This window comes from Podarcis muralis, chromosome 14 (genome assembly GCF_964188315.1).
Source record: "Podarcis muralis chromosome 14, rPodMur119.hap1.1, whole genome shotgun sequence".
In the NCBI taxonomy this organism is placed as follows: Eukaryota; Metazoa; Chordata; class Lepidosauria; order Squamata; family Lacertidae; genus Podarcis; species Podarcis muralis.
This window is the reverse complement of record NC_135668.1, coordinates 52,722,638-52,735,599: the sequence shown is the minus strand read 5'-3', so window position 1 is coordinate 52,735,599 and position 12,962 is coordinate 52,722,638. Positions and strand designations below refer to the sequence as shown.

The 12,962-nt window shown below is 39.6% G+C and overlaps 1 protein-coding gene across 6 annotated transcripts in view; it reads right to left on the bottom strand.

The window, feature by feature from the left end:
- SDK1 (sidekick cell adhesion molecule 1) overlaps positions 1 to 12,962 on the bottom strand; it is a 588,002-nt gene that overhangs the window by 540,187 nt on the left and 34,853 nt on the right. The window lies entirely within an intron of this gene.

Below are 12,962 nucleotides of genomic sequence, written 5' to 3'. Positions count from 1 at the left end.
CCTCCAACCAAGGTTGGTAGGTTCTCCAAAGTCTTCCATGTTACTGAGGGAACAGCCTTTCAGACTGGCTGGCAGAGCAGGAATAACCAGGCAACTCCCAACCATGATTCTGAACAAATCCATGGAATAAATTCCCTAAAAGGGCCAGAAAACTGACTAACAGCTCTTTTGAGGGGCATAAGTCTGTTTAAAATAGTGATATGCATAGTAAGCTCACTCAGGCTGTCCAAGTTTCTTCCCTTTCCATAAATATTCTGTTGACTGAAGTTTTCAATTGTTAAGTTAGCAACTCTGAGCATTTTTAAAGTCTATCAGTTCAAAGACTGAAAGGAGACATCTCAGAGTAAGAACCTAAGGAGCACATGTTTTTATATACTTTTTGATTACAACAGACACACAAAGATAGCAAATAATAACAGGCAAAAGCCTGTACAAAAATAATAAAAAGAAACAACTTTTCCCATGGAATTCTCTAGTTACACTATTAAATAAAAACAAGATATAAAAACTGAATTGCTTTCAGTAAGTATTTTCAACAGGACTATACTGTATTGAATTGAATTATTCTGAAGTCCCTTAAATATATACCTAACATCAGTAGATTTTCAAATATACTAAAACAGATTCACTGTTGCCAATATCCAGCTAAGAGCCTCAGGCAAAAGAAGTGCAATTATTACTTCAAACAAAGAATGAAAAGATCCGATACTACAGATAGCCAGTTTAAGTGTTTGAATATTCAAATAGCTGATTTACATTAACAGCTACAAACTATTCAACTACTGTATTGTATATTTACTTGATTAAAAATTACAAATGACAAAATTAGTATCCTTAAGGAAGTTAGTTCTTTTTGCTCTGACATTAGCTATAACTTAACTGTAAATTTCCTAACTATGTAGAAAATTATGATGACTTTCTACATACTAAATAGTATGGAATAGAAGATAGACACAGATCCTGTTTTTAGATGGCAGCCATTCATTATTGTGCTGTCTAGCCTAGCTCCAGAACACCTTTCTTGCTTCTTATATAATCTTTTTATTTCTAGTGTGAGCTATTTCTACATACTTATACAAAATAGTATTCAGTGGTAGGTTTATTAGTTATAAGTACTATATGTTTCTTCAGTTGTATTAAATGTTTGTACCCAGAGGTGGCTGCTGACTACGACTACTACTACTACTACTACTACTACTACTACTACTACTACTACTTCTTATTATTATTATTATTATTATTATTATTCACATTTTTATACCACCCTTCATCCAAACATCACAGGACACTTTACAATATAAAAACTGCCCACAAAAACAAATACTGGTACCATAATAACAAACAAAAACAACACCCCCAACACACACCCACACACACACGCACACACACACACACACACACACTAAAAGGCCATAGATTGTTTAATTAGCAAATGGCCTGGGAAAAGAGGGATATTTTTGCCTGATGCCTAAAGATATGCAATGAAGATGCCAGGGTAGCTTCCAGTACTTATTTAGGAAAGTGTGCTATTACACATGTGCAGAGTGCCACTGTCTCCTCACTGAAAAAAATCAAATATTCTTCGCAGACCTATGGAAAGGGAAAGAGCTTCCATGCAAAACTGTCCAAGTATTATTTTCAAGCAACATTGACTCCAATCCTCCTGTTTCAAACTCTCCAACATTTCTCAGATGAAAATAGGGACATTCTATTCTACATTAGTCCTCCCAATCCCCCTATACTATATTTATGGAATACAGGGAAAGGCTAGGGCTGGCTGAGCTGCCCCAATGGCTGTTACTCAGAGGAATATGTAACAATACCATACCGGCAGATGCCTTCATTATATGTGGGTGCTTTAGATTATTTGTGATAAAACCATGAGGCTTCCATCTGTACACCTTGGGCATCAGAGGAGGCACCAGCACTGGATGTTTATAATGCGGCATTTCCTTTCCAACAATGTAGTCTCTATGACCACAGAAGGGTCCCTGTGCAAGCCGAGCCCTGCTAAGCCATTCCTGCCTCCCCCATCACCATAGTCAGATGCATTAAGTGGTACTGACAGGCAGATCTGAAGAGCACAGCAGCAGCAGCAGCAACTGGTAACCCCTCCCCTCCCCATAGATCCAGCTGTGTCAACATGAGGGGCCAGGTTACCTCTTCCTCCTTCCCCTAACCCCCCTTCCCAAATGCAGAAATCCTGATTTTGCATGATATAGTGAGAAGTCTATATAGTGAGATGGGTTTTCGTGATGGCCCTGATATTTGGGGGGCAGTTGGGGACTATGCTATTTAGAAATTAAGCCATGCCACGTTTTTTAATTCATGTATTATTTATACTTACACCTCCATGCCCAATAAATAAATAAACACTTTTAAAATGTGATGAACACTTGTTTCTACCACTTTCTCCGCAAAAAGATCAATTTAACTTTTCATTATCCAAAATACTTTTTTCTCTAACTTGAAAGTATTATAAAAAAAGTATTGGGTAGATATTGACACACACACAGCTTTTATGGAAATACTCTGAAAAATACTCTGGAATTGCACATCTCAGATCAACCTGCTGTGCCCCACCCAGCAGCTAATGAGCCTTTTAATGAGTACAGGGAAATGGTTAATACTGTACAGAGTTTGTGGCAACACATAAACAAGCCATCACCATTTATCGCCCCAATACCCCCAGTCACTTTTTTTTTTTTTGCCCAAAATTGTTGTCACTGAATAGTTTTGAGAATGAAAATAAACATTTATTCTCAAAAAGGGCATCCCTACAGGCTTGAGAAATATAACTAAATGCACTAGAACTGCATGTACCTTAGCACCTCTTTTATCACTTTCATTTTCATTTTTGTGATACACAGCAAAATAGATTTGGTGATATGCTATTTCTAACTTCTTGTTTTAGGATAAAGTCATAAAGGTTCTGTACTGTTTTTGTTGTGGCTTCTGTGCTTTGTCACAATGTAGTTTTAGATTTTTACTATCATTTACATTGTTGTAGGGAGATTATAAAAAAGGTGGTAAAGGAAAATTATTTGGTTTCTTTAGAAAAAGAAAATGATTATACGTTATTTTATATGATGCGTATTTATATAATATGTTATTTTAGGAAAGCTGGAGCGTATACACATATAATATAAATATAATATTATAGGTATAAATGCATATAATACATGAGGATTTTTCATTTTTAAAAGCAAATTTGTCATTATTTTAACTTGCCTCTAATGACGATCAAGAAGCAAGATAGAATTAGAAAAAATCTGGGAGGATTAGCTCAACATCAAGATCTTCAGAAATGTCCATCCCTAGCCGAGTCTAGGGTTCTCTTTTTCACCCATTCTATTTAACATCTATATTAAATTTATGGGAAAGGTTATATGGGTCAGCTGTCATCAATATAAACTGATGACTTGGCTCTATTTCTCCCTTACATCATATTCAAGTTAGCATTTAGGTCTCTGTGTGCCTGTTTAGATTCAGTTACTGACTGGATGAGGGTAAATAAACTAAATCTAGGTAGGATTATTTTAGAGCAAAATAAGAACCCTGTTGGATCCAACCAAAGGCCTATTTAATCCAGCTATCTTTTCCCATAGTCACCAATCAAATGTCCCAATGGGAAGGCCATGAGCCCAATACCACTCTCTGGCTTGTGTACCCAAAATTGGTTTTCAGAGGCATACTGCCTTTGATAGAGAAGATAATTCAACACTGTGACTAGGAGCCATTGATAGCCTTATCCTTAATGAGTTAAAGGCCATCCATGTAGTGAGAAAGTTTTTGACCTACTTGCCTGGGACAGAGGCACACAGCAAGCACACCTGAAAGGTAAGGTTCACAGCCTGGGAATGCACAATATCTCTAAAGTGCCCCACTTCTGGCTGCCTTACAACAAACTTGAAAGAATGCTGTGTTCAGAACTGGAGGGGCTGACGTACAAGACAGCGATGAAAGCAAATTAGCTTGCAAATGCATTTCTCTTTTCCACATGTGAAACATAACCAATGGTGAGAAATTAAAACTGAAGGAGGGAAGAAAGTCAGAGAACCACAAGGTTATAAGTAATTAACAGGAGCTGCAGAGCTTGAAATACACTTTTAGCAAAAGACATACCAGAAGAAGCCAAGAGGCAAAGGTTTAAAAGGACATTAGTGGTAAAAATATGGTTTGTGCAAAGGAGCAGCAGATTTCTCTGTCAAAGCTGTGTGTGCATGCGCGTGCACATAGAGAGATGCACCTCTGTGTGGAAGGCCAATTTAGGGGCTGCCATGGAGTGTGCCTTCTCCCAACCACCACCCCGTGAACTTTTGAGAGCAGTGAAAATACTCTGCTCATTTTAACACTTCAGAGGGCCTGTCAGGATGGAGACCCTCTCAGATATTCGGGTCTAAGTTGTTTAGAGCTTTAACCAATGTGAGCACCTTTAACTGGACCTGACATTATGGGTCTGCTACCATCATGTGCATTCTGGCTCTTACTTCAAGTGTAAAAAGGTACAAGGTTAGACCCTGACATCATATGATAAACAAACTCTGTCCAACTTGCCAAGAAGGAGGGGCTCATGTAAAATACTTTGTAAATGCATCTTAAGGGACGCGGGTGGCGCTGTGGGTAAAAGCCTCAGCGCCTAGGGCTTGCCGATCGAAAGGTCGGCGGTTCGAATCCCCGCGGCGGGGTGCGCTCCCGTTGCTCGGTCCCAGCGCCTGCCAACCTAGCAGTTCGAAAGCACCCCCGGGTGCAAGTAGATAAATAGGGACCGCTTACTAGCGGGAAGGTAAACGGCGTTTCCGTGTGCAGCTCTGGCTCGCCAGAGCAGCGATGTCACGCTGGCCACGTGACCCGGAAGTGTCTCCGGACAGCGCTGGCCCCCGGCCTCTTGAGTGAGATGGGCGCACAACCCTAGAGTCTGTCAAGACTGGCCCGTACGGGCAGGGGTACCTTTACCTTTTTAAATGCATCTTAGTCTCTTATTAAGAAACTGGCTGAGGTGAATAGGAACTCATGACCAAGTGTTCAGAAATAGCAAGCCCTGTATTGAGTAAACTCACTGAAATTGCATGGTGCACTGGCTGGAACTTCCCAGTTCAAGCTATCATACATAATATGCCACAAAGAATATTTCAAGAAGCCCACTTTTTAATGTTCATTAGACATGTATGCCCTTTTGTCCCCATTATATTGTGTTTATTAGTTTTACATATTTGGGAACTAATTGCATCCGTCATAAAAAGAAGATTAACATTAGGCCTTCTTTATTTGTATGAAGGACAAATAAAAGACCTCTTTTGCCAGCCAAGCCATTTGAATGGGAAATTAGAAATTTGTTGAATCACAGGTCCCTAAAAGACCAATTTTCCTAAATGAGGGGTATACCAAATGTTTAATTGTACCATTTATGTGCAGCTAAAAAAGAGCCAAATACTGTATAGAGCTATGAATGACAGAATCACACACATTACATTAGATGCTTCATTATAACATGAAGTTAATGAACACCAAGGATTTATCAATCTGACAACCTATTAGAATGAAACACAAACATGGAAGGTTCTTTTATAAATTCTTAAGTAATGTAAAAGGAGTAAAAAAGTCATTTATATTACAGAAAATATAGACTAGAATATCTAGTTTTGATAATAAACTGACTTCTCAGTATCAAATTCACAATCATAATTAAAACACTGTTCTCTTTAAGACATTTTGACTATTAACTTCATTTTACAAGTGACTTAGTCTTTGTGGCTTTTTAAAATTAACTCCTCGTGGCTTAAAAAAGAATTAGACTGTAAACACATTCTGGAAAGTTTGAAGTCTATTTAAAATTCTTCATGCTTTCAAATACTGTATAAGCCAGACTTGGGTGTCTCCATTCTTAACCACGGTCTAACAGTAAAGACAGAACTAATGAAGGCTAGCAGATTATAGTGAATTAAATTGTGTGGGTTTTTGTTTTGTTTTTTGTATATATTTTACCCCTCCTCCCAGGGTGTATACCTGAAATATAACATCTGTGATAATTGTTGGTCAGTCCTATGACCAGACAGGGCTCCACATTTTGTCCACCCAGAAGGGGAGGGTGCATTGTGCTAAGGACAGGCATGACAACTCCTAGGGGCAGAGGTGTCTTCGGTCACCTCAATATCTGATGGCAAGGGGCCCAACCCCTCAATATTGAAGGGGCAGGGGAAGCCAAGCGCCGAGCCAAGAACGGTGTCATTCAGTGGCTGGCTCCTCCTGAGTGCAAGAGAGAAAGCTGCACTGCACTGGGCTCTGAAATCGACCTCCTCCCAACAATGCAATGTTGCACACGTGATGCATGACATGTGCATGATGTCATGTGCGCAACGTGAGTCAGGCACACACACACACACCAATTTTGGGTGCAAGATGGCACCTCTGGCTGAAGCTCGCCACATTGTGCATAGGTACAAAAATGTATTTTCAGTAAGCAACAGGGGGTGGGGAATCCTCATGCAGCAGAACCAGATTAGTCTTCATGCTTAAAAGAAATATTTTATTGTAGCCAATAGAACAGATTGTGGTATGAGGTTGGCTGTGAGTGGCATCCCGGCCAGATGGGTGGATTATTATTATTATTATTATTATTATTATTATTATTATTATTAATCTGTTTATGGTGCCCAAAAGCTCCTCTGGTTTTCAAATATGTCCAGGGACCCCAAAAGATTGACAACCCTATTATAGAACTATGCAACTAATTCTGTGCACTCAAGGATATTTAGGACATGGTTTATTGATTTTTCTAACAGCATGCCCAACTAAGTAATGCTCCAATAAGAGGGTATTAAACAGGGTCTATCTGAGAATCACAAGTGCAAAACTCCACTGGGCATATGGAACTAGTCCTGGGATGTTTCGGATCCTGGCTTTAGAATCATTATTTGGCGGTACCATTTTTAAGCATATAAAGATTGCATACTGCTCCCATCCATTGTTCATGAATCTCTGGGATATGAATCTTCAACAGAGTACCAAACTGAAAACAACATTAAGCATGCAAAATAGTTACACATAGCAGAAAATTCTACACATTTTTTCACAGAACTTGCTTGCACTAGGGCAATGCCTTTTCAGCAAACTGTTCTTTTAAAGTCTCTAGAAACATTTACCATCAGGTAGCAATGAGTGCTCTATAACCAGCCAACAAGATAACTAAGAAGGTGTAATGTGATTTAGAACAGATCTGCTTAATTTAAATGTTACCACAGAAAAACAAAAAACCTTTATCACAAACATAAAAACAGTTCCATTTTGAAACTTGTCCTTTGGGTCACACCCATTTGTCCAGTAAAAGCTTCTGGATATGCAAATTATTCAGATGGCACTGGAATTTAATCTGTACTATGCATCAGTAGTGCTCTGCAGTCATTAACCTTTTAGGACTTCAATAATTTGTATAATTAGCCTCAGGGAAATAATTTTTCTTGGGTACATAATTTTGTGCCCATTTGGGGGAAATTGCATATTTTAAGCTTCCTGTAACAATAACTGTTTCAGTAAAGTAAATGTCAAGAAGCATCTTCCACCTTAATCTATTAATATCCCAATAATAAGTAATATGACTTTTGATTACATGCCTTTAATTTCTTTTTAACCAGAAAAATCAGAAAAATAACATGATCTTTCCACCTGTAGGTCTATTTCAAATGACAGTCCATTAAGAATGGATGGACTTTGAAGACAAATAAGGAAAGCTATTCAGAGGTAATAGTACTGTGCTTTAGCTTCTAAAATTACTTGAAGTGCAAACCACATCTTCTATGAATCAACATGTCTCCCATGAATCACCTATTGTAATCTTGCCTAATTCTTTCTTGCTGGTATTTTCAACTATGTTCAATGCAATCTGAGCACAGATCTGACACAATTTCTGTCACTGAAGCTAATGTGAACCAGCTTGGATCAATACCAAGTACTTTTAAACTCCAAACCGAACAGTTACAAAACTCAAAATACCATGAAATATGCTGGGAAATATTAAAATTTACAATGCATATACAATAACTTGACTAATCAATTTCATTTGAATTTATACGGCCCCCACTGCTGATTTGTTTTGTACAGCTCCTGCAGATGTTACATAAATGTTTGTTAACTTTTAAAGTTTAGTTTGATGATGCAATACTTTGGAATTTTCCAGTAATAGCAGACATAGAATAAGATTTTTTTAAAAAATCATGTGCAGTGGAGAGGTCTCCTTTCTTGCCTGAAATTTCTATATACTCAAAGTTTTCAGGAAATGATGGGTTTTAATTAGAAATGTTTATATTCCTTTTTTTTTTTTAAATGGCCTAACCACCTATAATTGAAAATAACAATTTCTAAACCTTTGACTTGTGCATCATCCAGTGTGGGACAACATGGTATTTATATAGTGGGGCATGCACTCTCAACTTCAAAAAGGCTGATTTCAACAAGCTTAAGGAACTACTGGGAGAGGTCCCATGATCAGAAATACTCAAAGAGAAGGGAATCCAAGATGGATGGGAGTTTCTTAAAGGTGAAATACTGAAGGTTCAAATGTAATAAGAAAGTTAAAAATGGGAGGCATCTAAAGAAACAGGTGTGGCTGCATAAGGAGCATACAGATGAGCTGTGATTTAAGAAGGGCATATATAAGATATGGAAGAAAGGGGAAATCATGAAGCAAGACTATGCATGAGTAGCCACCCAGAATGGCTGAGGCAACCCAGCCAGATAGGTTGTCACATGGAAGATGATGTAAGCTTGTTTACTCCTGCTGTGGAGGGTAGGACTTAAACCAATAGCTTCAAGTTACAAGAAAGGAGATTCTGACTAAACATCAGCAAGAACTTTTTGACAGTAAGCACTGTAACCAGCTCCCTTCCAACAGTGATGGACTTTCCTTCATTGGAGATTTTTAAGCAGAGGTTCGATGGCCACCTGCCCTGGATGCTTTAGTTCAGATTCCTGTATCTCAGGGGTTGGACTAGATGACCCTTGGGATCCCTTCCAACTTTACCGTTTTATGAATCTGTGATTCTATAACAGCATGCAGGAAGACTTGTAACTTTGAGGCAGGAAAGTTCCTCCTGCTTACGCAGCAAACAACTTAAATACCCAGGTAAAATTTTTATTGCTTTATGTGAGGTGCCCTAGGAATGCCAATCAGCACTAAAGGGCAGAATAAAAACCATAAGAATGATTAAAGAAAAAATAAATTCTGACTATATGGAGATGTCTCATTTAAAAACTTCACTAGTAGCTTATATTTTGCATGTTGTCCAAACACAAGTATTTCAGGTATGTCACACTGAGTATCAATATAATGGCTTTTCCTTGTCTTTCTAAGATGCTAGCAAAGCATTCCTAAACTTTGGTTGGGCAGTTCAGCAAGCACCACATCCCAAGTCCTACTACTTGGAGGGTGTTATTGGGTTGTGGGGGTTTATTGGGTTGTTTTTATTTTGATTATATATATTATGGTTTTTATGTTGATCTTTTCTGTGAACCTCCCTGAGACCTCCAGGTATAGGGTGGTATATAAATTCAATAAATAATAATAAATACTTGTGCCAGACAGGTTTTTCCCATTTTCCCCTGCCAACTCCAGGCTAATGTAGCAGAGTACCCTTAAATGCCCTGTGCACCTGTAGTTTATTGCCCTCCATTATATAGAAGCAAAATTCTATATGTTAGCTCCACTGAACACAATGGGACCTACTTCTGAATAAATTTGCATAAGATTCCTCTGTATTTACTTGCCAAGCCTCTTTCTTAGAGATCACAGAAATCAAATACAGCTGTAAAACTGGCTCGATACAAACTTGCTCCACAGTTTTCAAATTAGGAGTCAGCCTCAAGAATGTACGCACCCTTCAAAATCTCCTCTCTGAAGCTAATTCACATTGTTTTAGTGTCACATCTACATAGACACTAATGATGGTCAACACTAATTGTTTTAACTTGAGATTGAAGCAAGTGTTTGAAGTGGACTTGTTGCCCTGATTAAAAAAGAGCCTGGTTATCATCAACTGTAGTTAGCATTTGTGCAGTGTTAAACTAAGCTATTGTTAAATCTGATTAGGGTATTGCACTTCCCTTGTCTTGAGATGAAGAGTACAGTAGACTGGTTCCTTAAATCACAGGGTATGTCTCCGTGGAACAATAGGACATGTTTCTACCATGTTTTATGTAAGAATACACTGATCAAACATGAAGAACCCAAAATACTATATAGCATAAAACCACCATCAGCATACAATGTTGAAATACAACTTAGGTAAGAGTTATCAAGAACCTCATAGAATGAAGAATACTACAAATATAATTTACAGTATGTCGGGTGGCCCACTTGTGAACTGGAACACTTTCATGCATCCTTTGCCATGATTAGAAAAGTCGAAAAGTACTTATGTGAGCAAATTCTTTGCAAAGGTTCATTTGGTTTGGTATCATCTGATATGACTACATTTTGTCTTTGAAGTAGAATGTTGGACTAGGTGGTCTTTTGGACACCATCCACCTTGAGAAACATGAAGCCTGAGGCATATTAAAAAGAAAGTTGGCAGATAAGTTCCAGTAGGAGCATTATATGCTTTTGATTGAAACACATGAAAGGCAGGGGAAATAAGGTAGCAGAGAAAGAAAATTATAAGCAGCCAACATAAAAATATCGCCAGCGTGGTCCTTCTTACAGTTAATCATCCTTTTGGCAGTAGTGGGTCTGGTTTTGTTATTTGCATCTACATTGTCTTTCCCAAGTGCTGGTCTGAAGCTGTAACAGTTGGAATATTTATTTTGTTGTTTATTAGTGTATCTGCTTTTCTGGGCCATTGGGCCTCATTTTATTTAATTGCTTTAAATTTGTACAGCTTTCAAATCACCTACCAATGGGGGCTTTAGAAAATAATAGAAACAAAGCCTCCAAACTGCTTGAAGCTTTGCCAATGTATTTTCATCTCATACAGCTCTATCCAGTCCAAGATGCTAGCTAATTCCCTCCTAGAATAGGTTAACAGAAGATGCTCATTTTCACTATCAATAAACTGTGAAATGTATTCTAACATGTTTTAATTACAAACGGCATTCACAAGGCCTGTATTTGTGGGCAGGCTATTCTACTGAAATATAATGTGATTTGAAATGCTAGCAGTGTGAAAATCCATAGTAAAATAGCTTCTAACTTGGTTACTAATGATGGTTTAACAGCCTGAAGAAAAATTCACTGAATGTCTTAATACAAATGCTTTTTTAATTTACATTTTTGTTTGCAACACAATTATTTAATTAGCTTAACGTTCAACTTAAATCGTTCTCAGAACATGTTTAAATTCCAGATCTTTGAGAAGTAGGTTCTGTAAGACATATAACAAATGTTGCAAAAAAGAAAAGAAAAAAGTGTTCTCAAAATTCCCATCTCAGTAAAAAGGTAGAGTGTTCTGGTTTGTGAACGTTTTTCTGAAGCCAAACGTCCAACACAGCTTATGCAGCTTCCGAAACTTCTGACTGAGTGCAGGAAGCTCCTGCAGCCAATCGGAAGCCACACCTTGGTTGTTGAACGGTTCTGGGAAACGAACGGACTCCTGGAACGGATTAAGTCTGACAGCCAAGTCTTTAGCAGATGCAGCGCCGGGGTGCAAATATCCGCCCAGCGCCCCAAATTACTACAGATAGTGTTGGGGTGGCCGTAGTTGCGCACTGCCAGCCATGGGAAGGCGCAGCTCTCCCCCATGCTGCTGCAGGACAGCGATCCCCACAGAGGCCTTGGAGTGAAGTTACGCCCCTCCCAAGCCTCCTTGGGAGGAGAGCGATCCTCGCAGAGGCTTGGGAGTGAAGTTGCGCCCCTCCCAAGCCTCCACGAGAGGAGAGCGCAGCTTCCCTCCCAAGCCTCCTCGGGAGGAGAGCAAACCTCGCAGGGGCTTGGAAGTGAAGTTGTGCCTCTCCCAAGCCTCCATGAGAGAAGAGCGCAGCTTCCTTCCCAAGCCTCCTTGGGAGGAGAGCAATCCCCGCAGAAGCTTGGGAGGGAAGCTGCGCGCCCGCCAGCCATATGCTTGGTGGGGCGCAGCTTCCACCCTAAGCCTCTGCGGGGATCGCTCTCCTCCCGAGGAGGCTTGGGAGGGGCACAACCTCACTCCCAAGCCTCTACGAGGATCGCTCTCCTCCCAAGGAGTCTTGGGAGGGAAGCTGCATGCCCGCCAGCTTTATGGTTGGCAGGATGCAGCTGGTGGGCATGCAGGGAAAGGGGAGGCCGCCGGCAAAGCCGCACAGCTCCCCCACTTGCTGGGACGCCCCTTAGAGGCCAGTGCCCTGGCACAATGCACCACTAACCCCTATGGGAAAGACGGCTCTGTACGACTGTATAACTATAAGTTTCTGCAAGTAATGTTTTTGAAAGTTAAAGTCTAGACAATGGTTTAATTTCCAGAGAAGGGTGTCAGTCATGTATATGACTTGAGCTGCTTAGCTGCGTTTTCACTACTCTTACTTCAACATGGGTCCCTACTCTGACAAAGGAATCTGCTCTGTGCCAGAGGGCAAATGGATGTTAGTGAGAAAGACAAAAGCCAGAGTGGTGTGTGTGCTGGGCTAGAAGCAGGCAGAAGCCAGAGGAGAGACATGCTTAATTTCAGCTGAAATCCGTTGCTGTGGCTATGGGAGAAGAAAGACCTTATGAGGTGTTAATGCTGTGAGCCCCTCCATCATAGGCTCAGGTTGTATATATGTATGCAAATAAACCATAATTCCTAAAGACACCACAGTCAGCGCTATCCCTCATTCCAAGGAAGTCAAACCATGGGTAAGCATCTGGAACCCCTGGATAGTATAAAAAAATTAATAATGAGAATAATGACAATGATAATAATAACCTAGAGAGAGCTAAACCATGAGGCTAGATTTGGACAACATCCTAAGCCAAACTATGGTTTTGCTCAGCACAGCAGCAGTGTAGTGACTGTGAAGGAGCA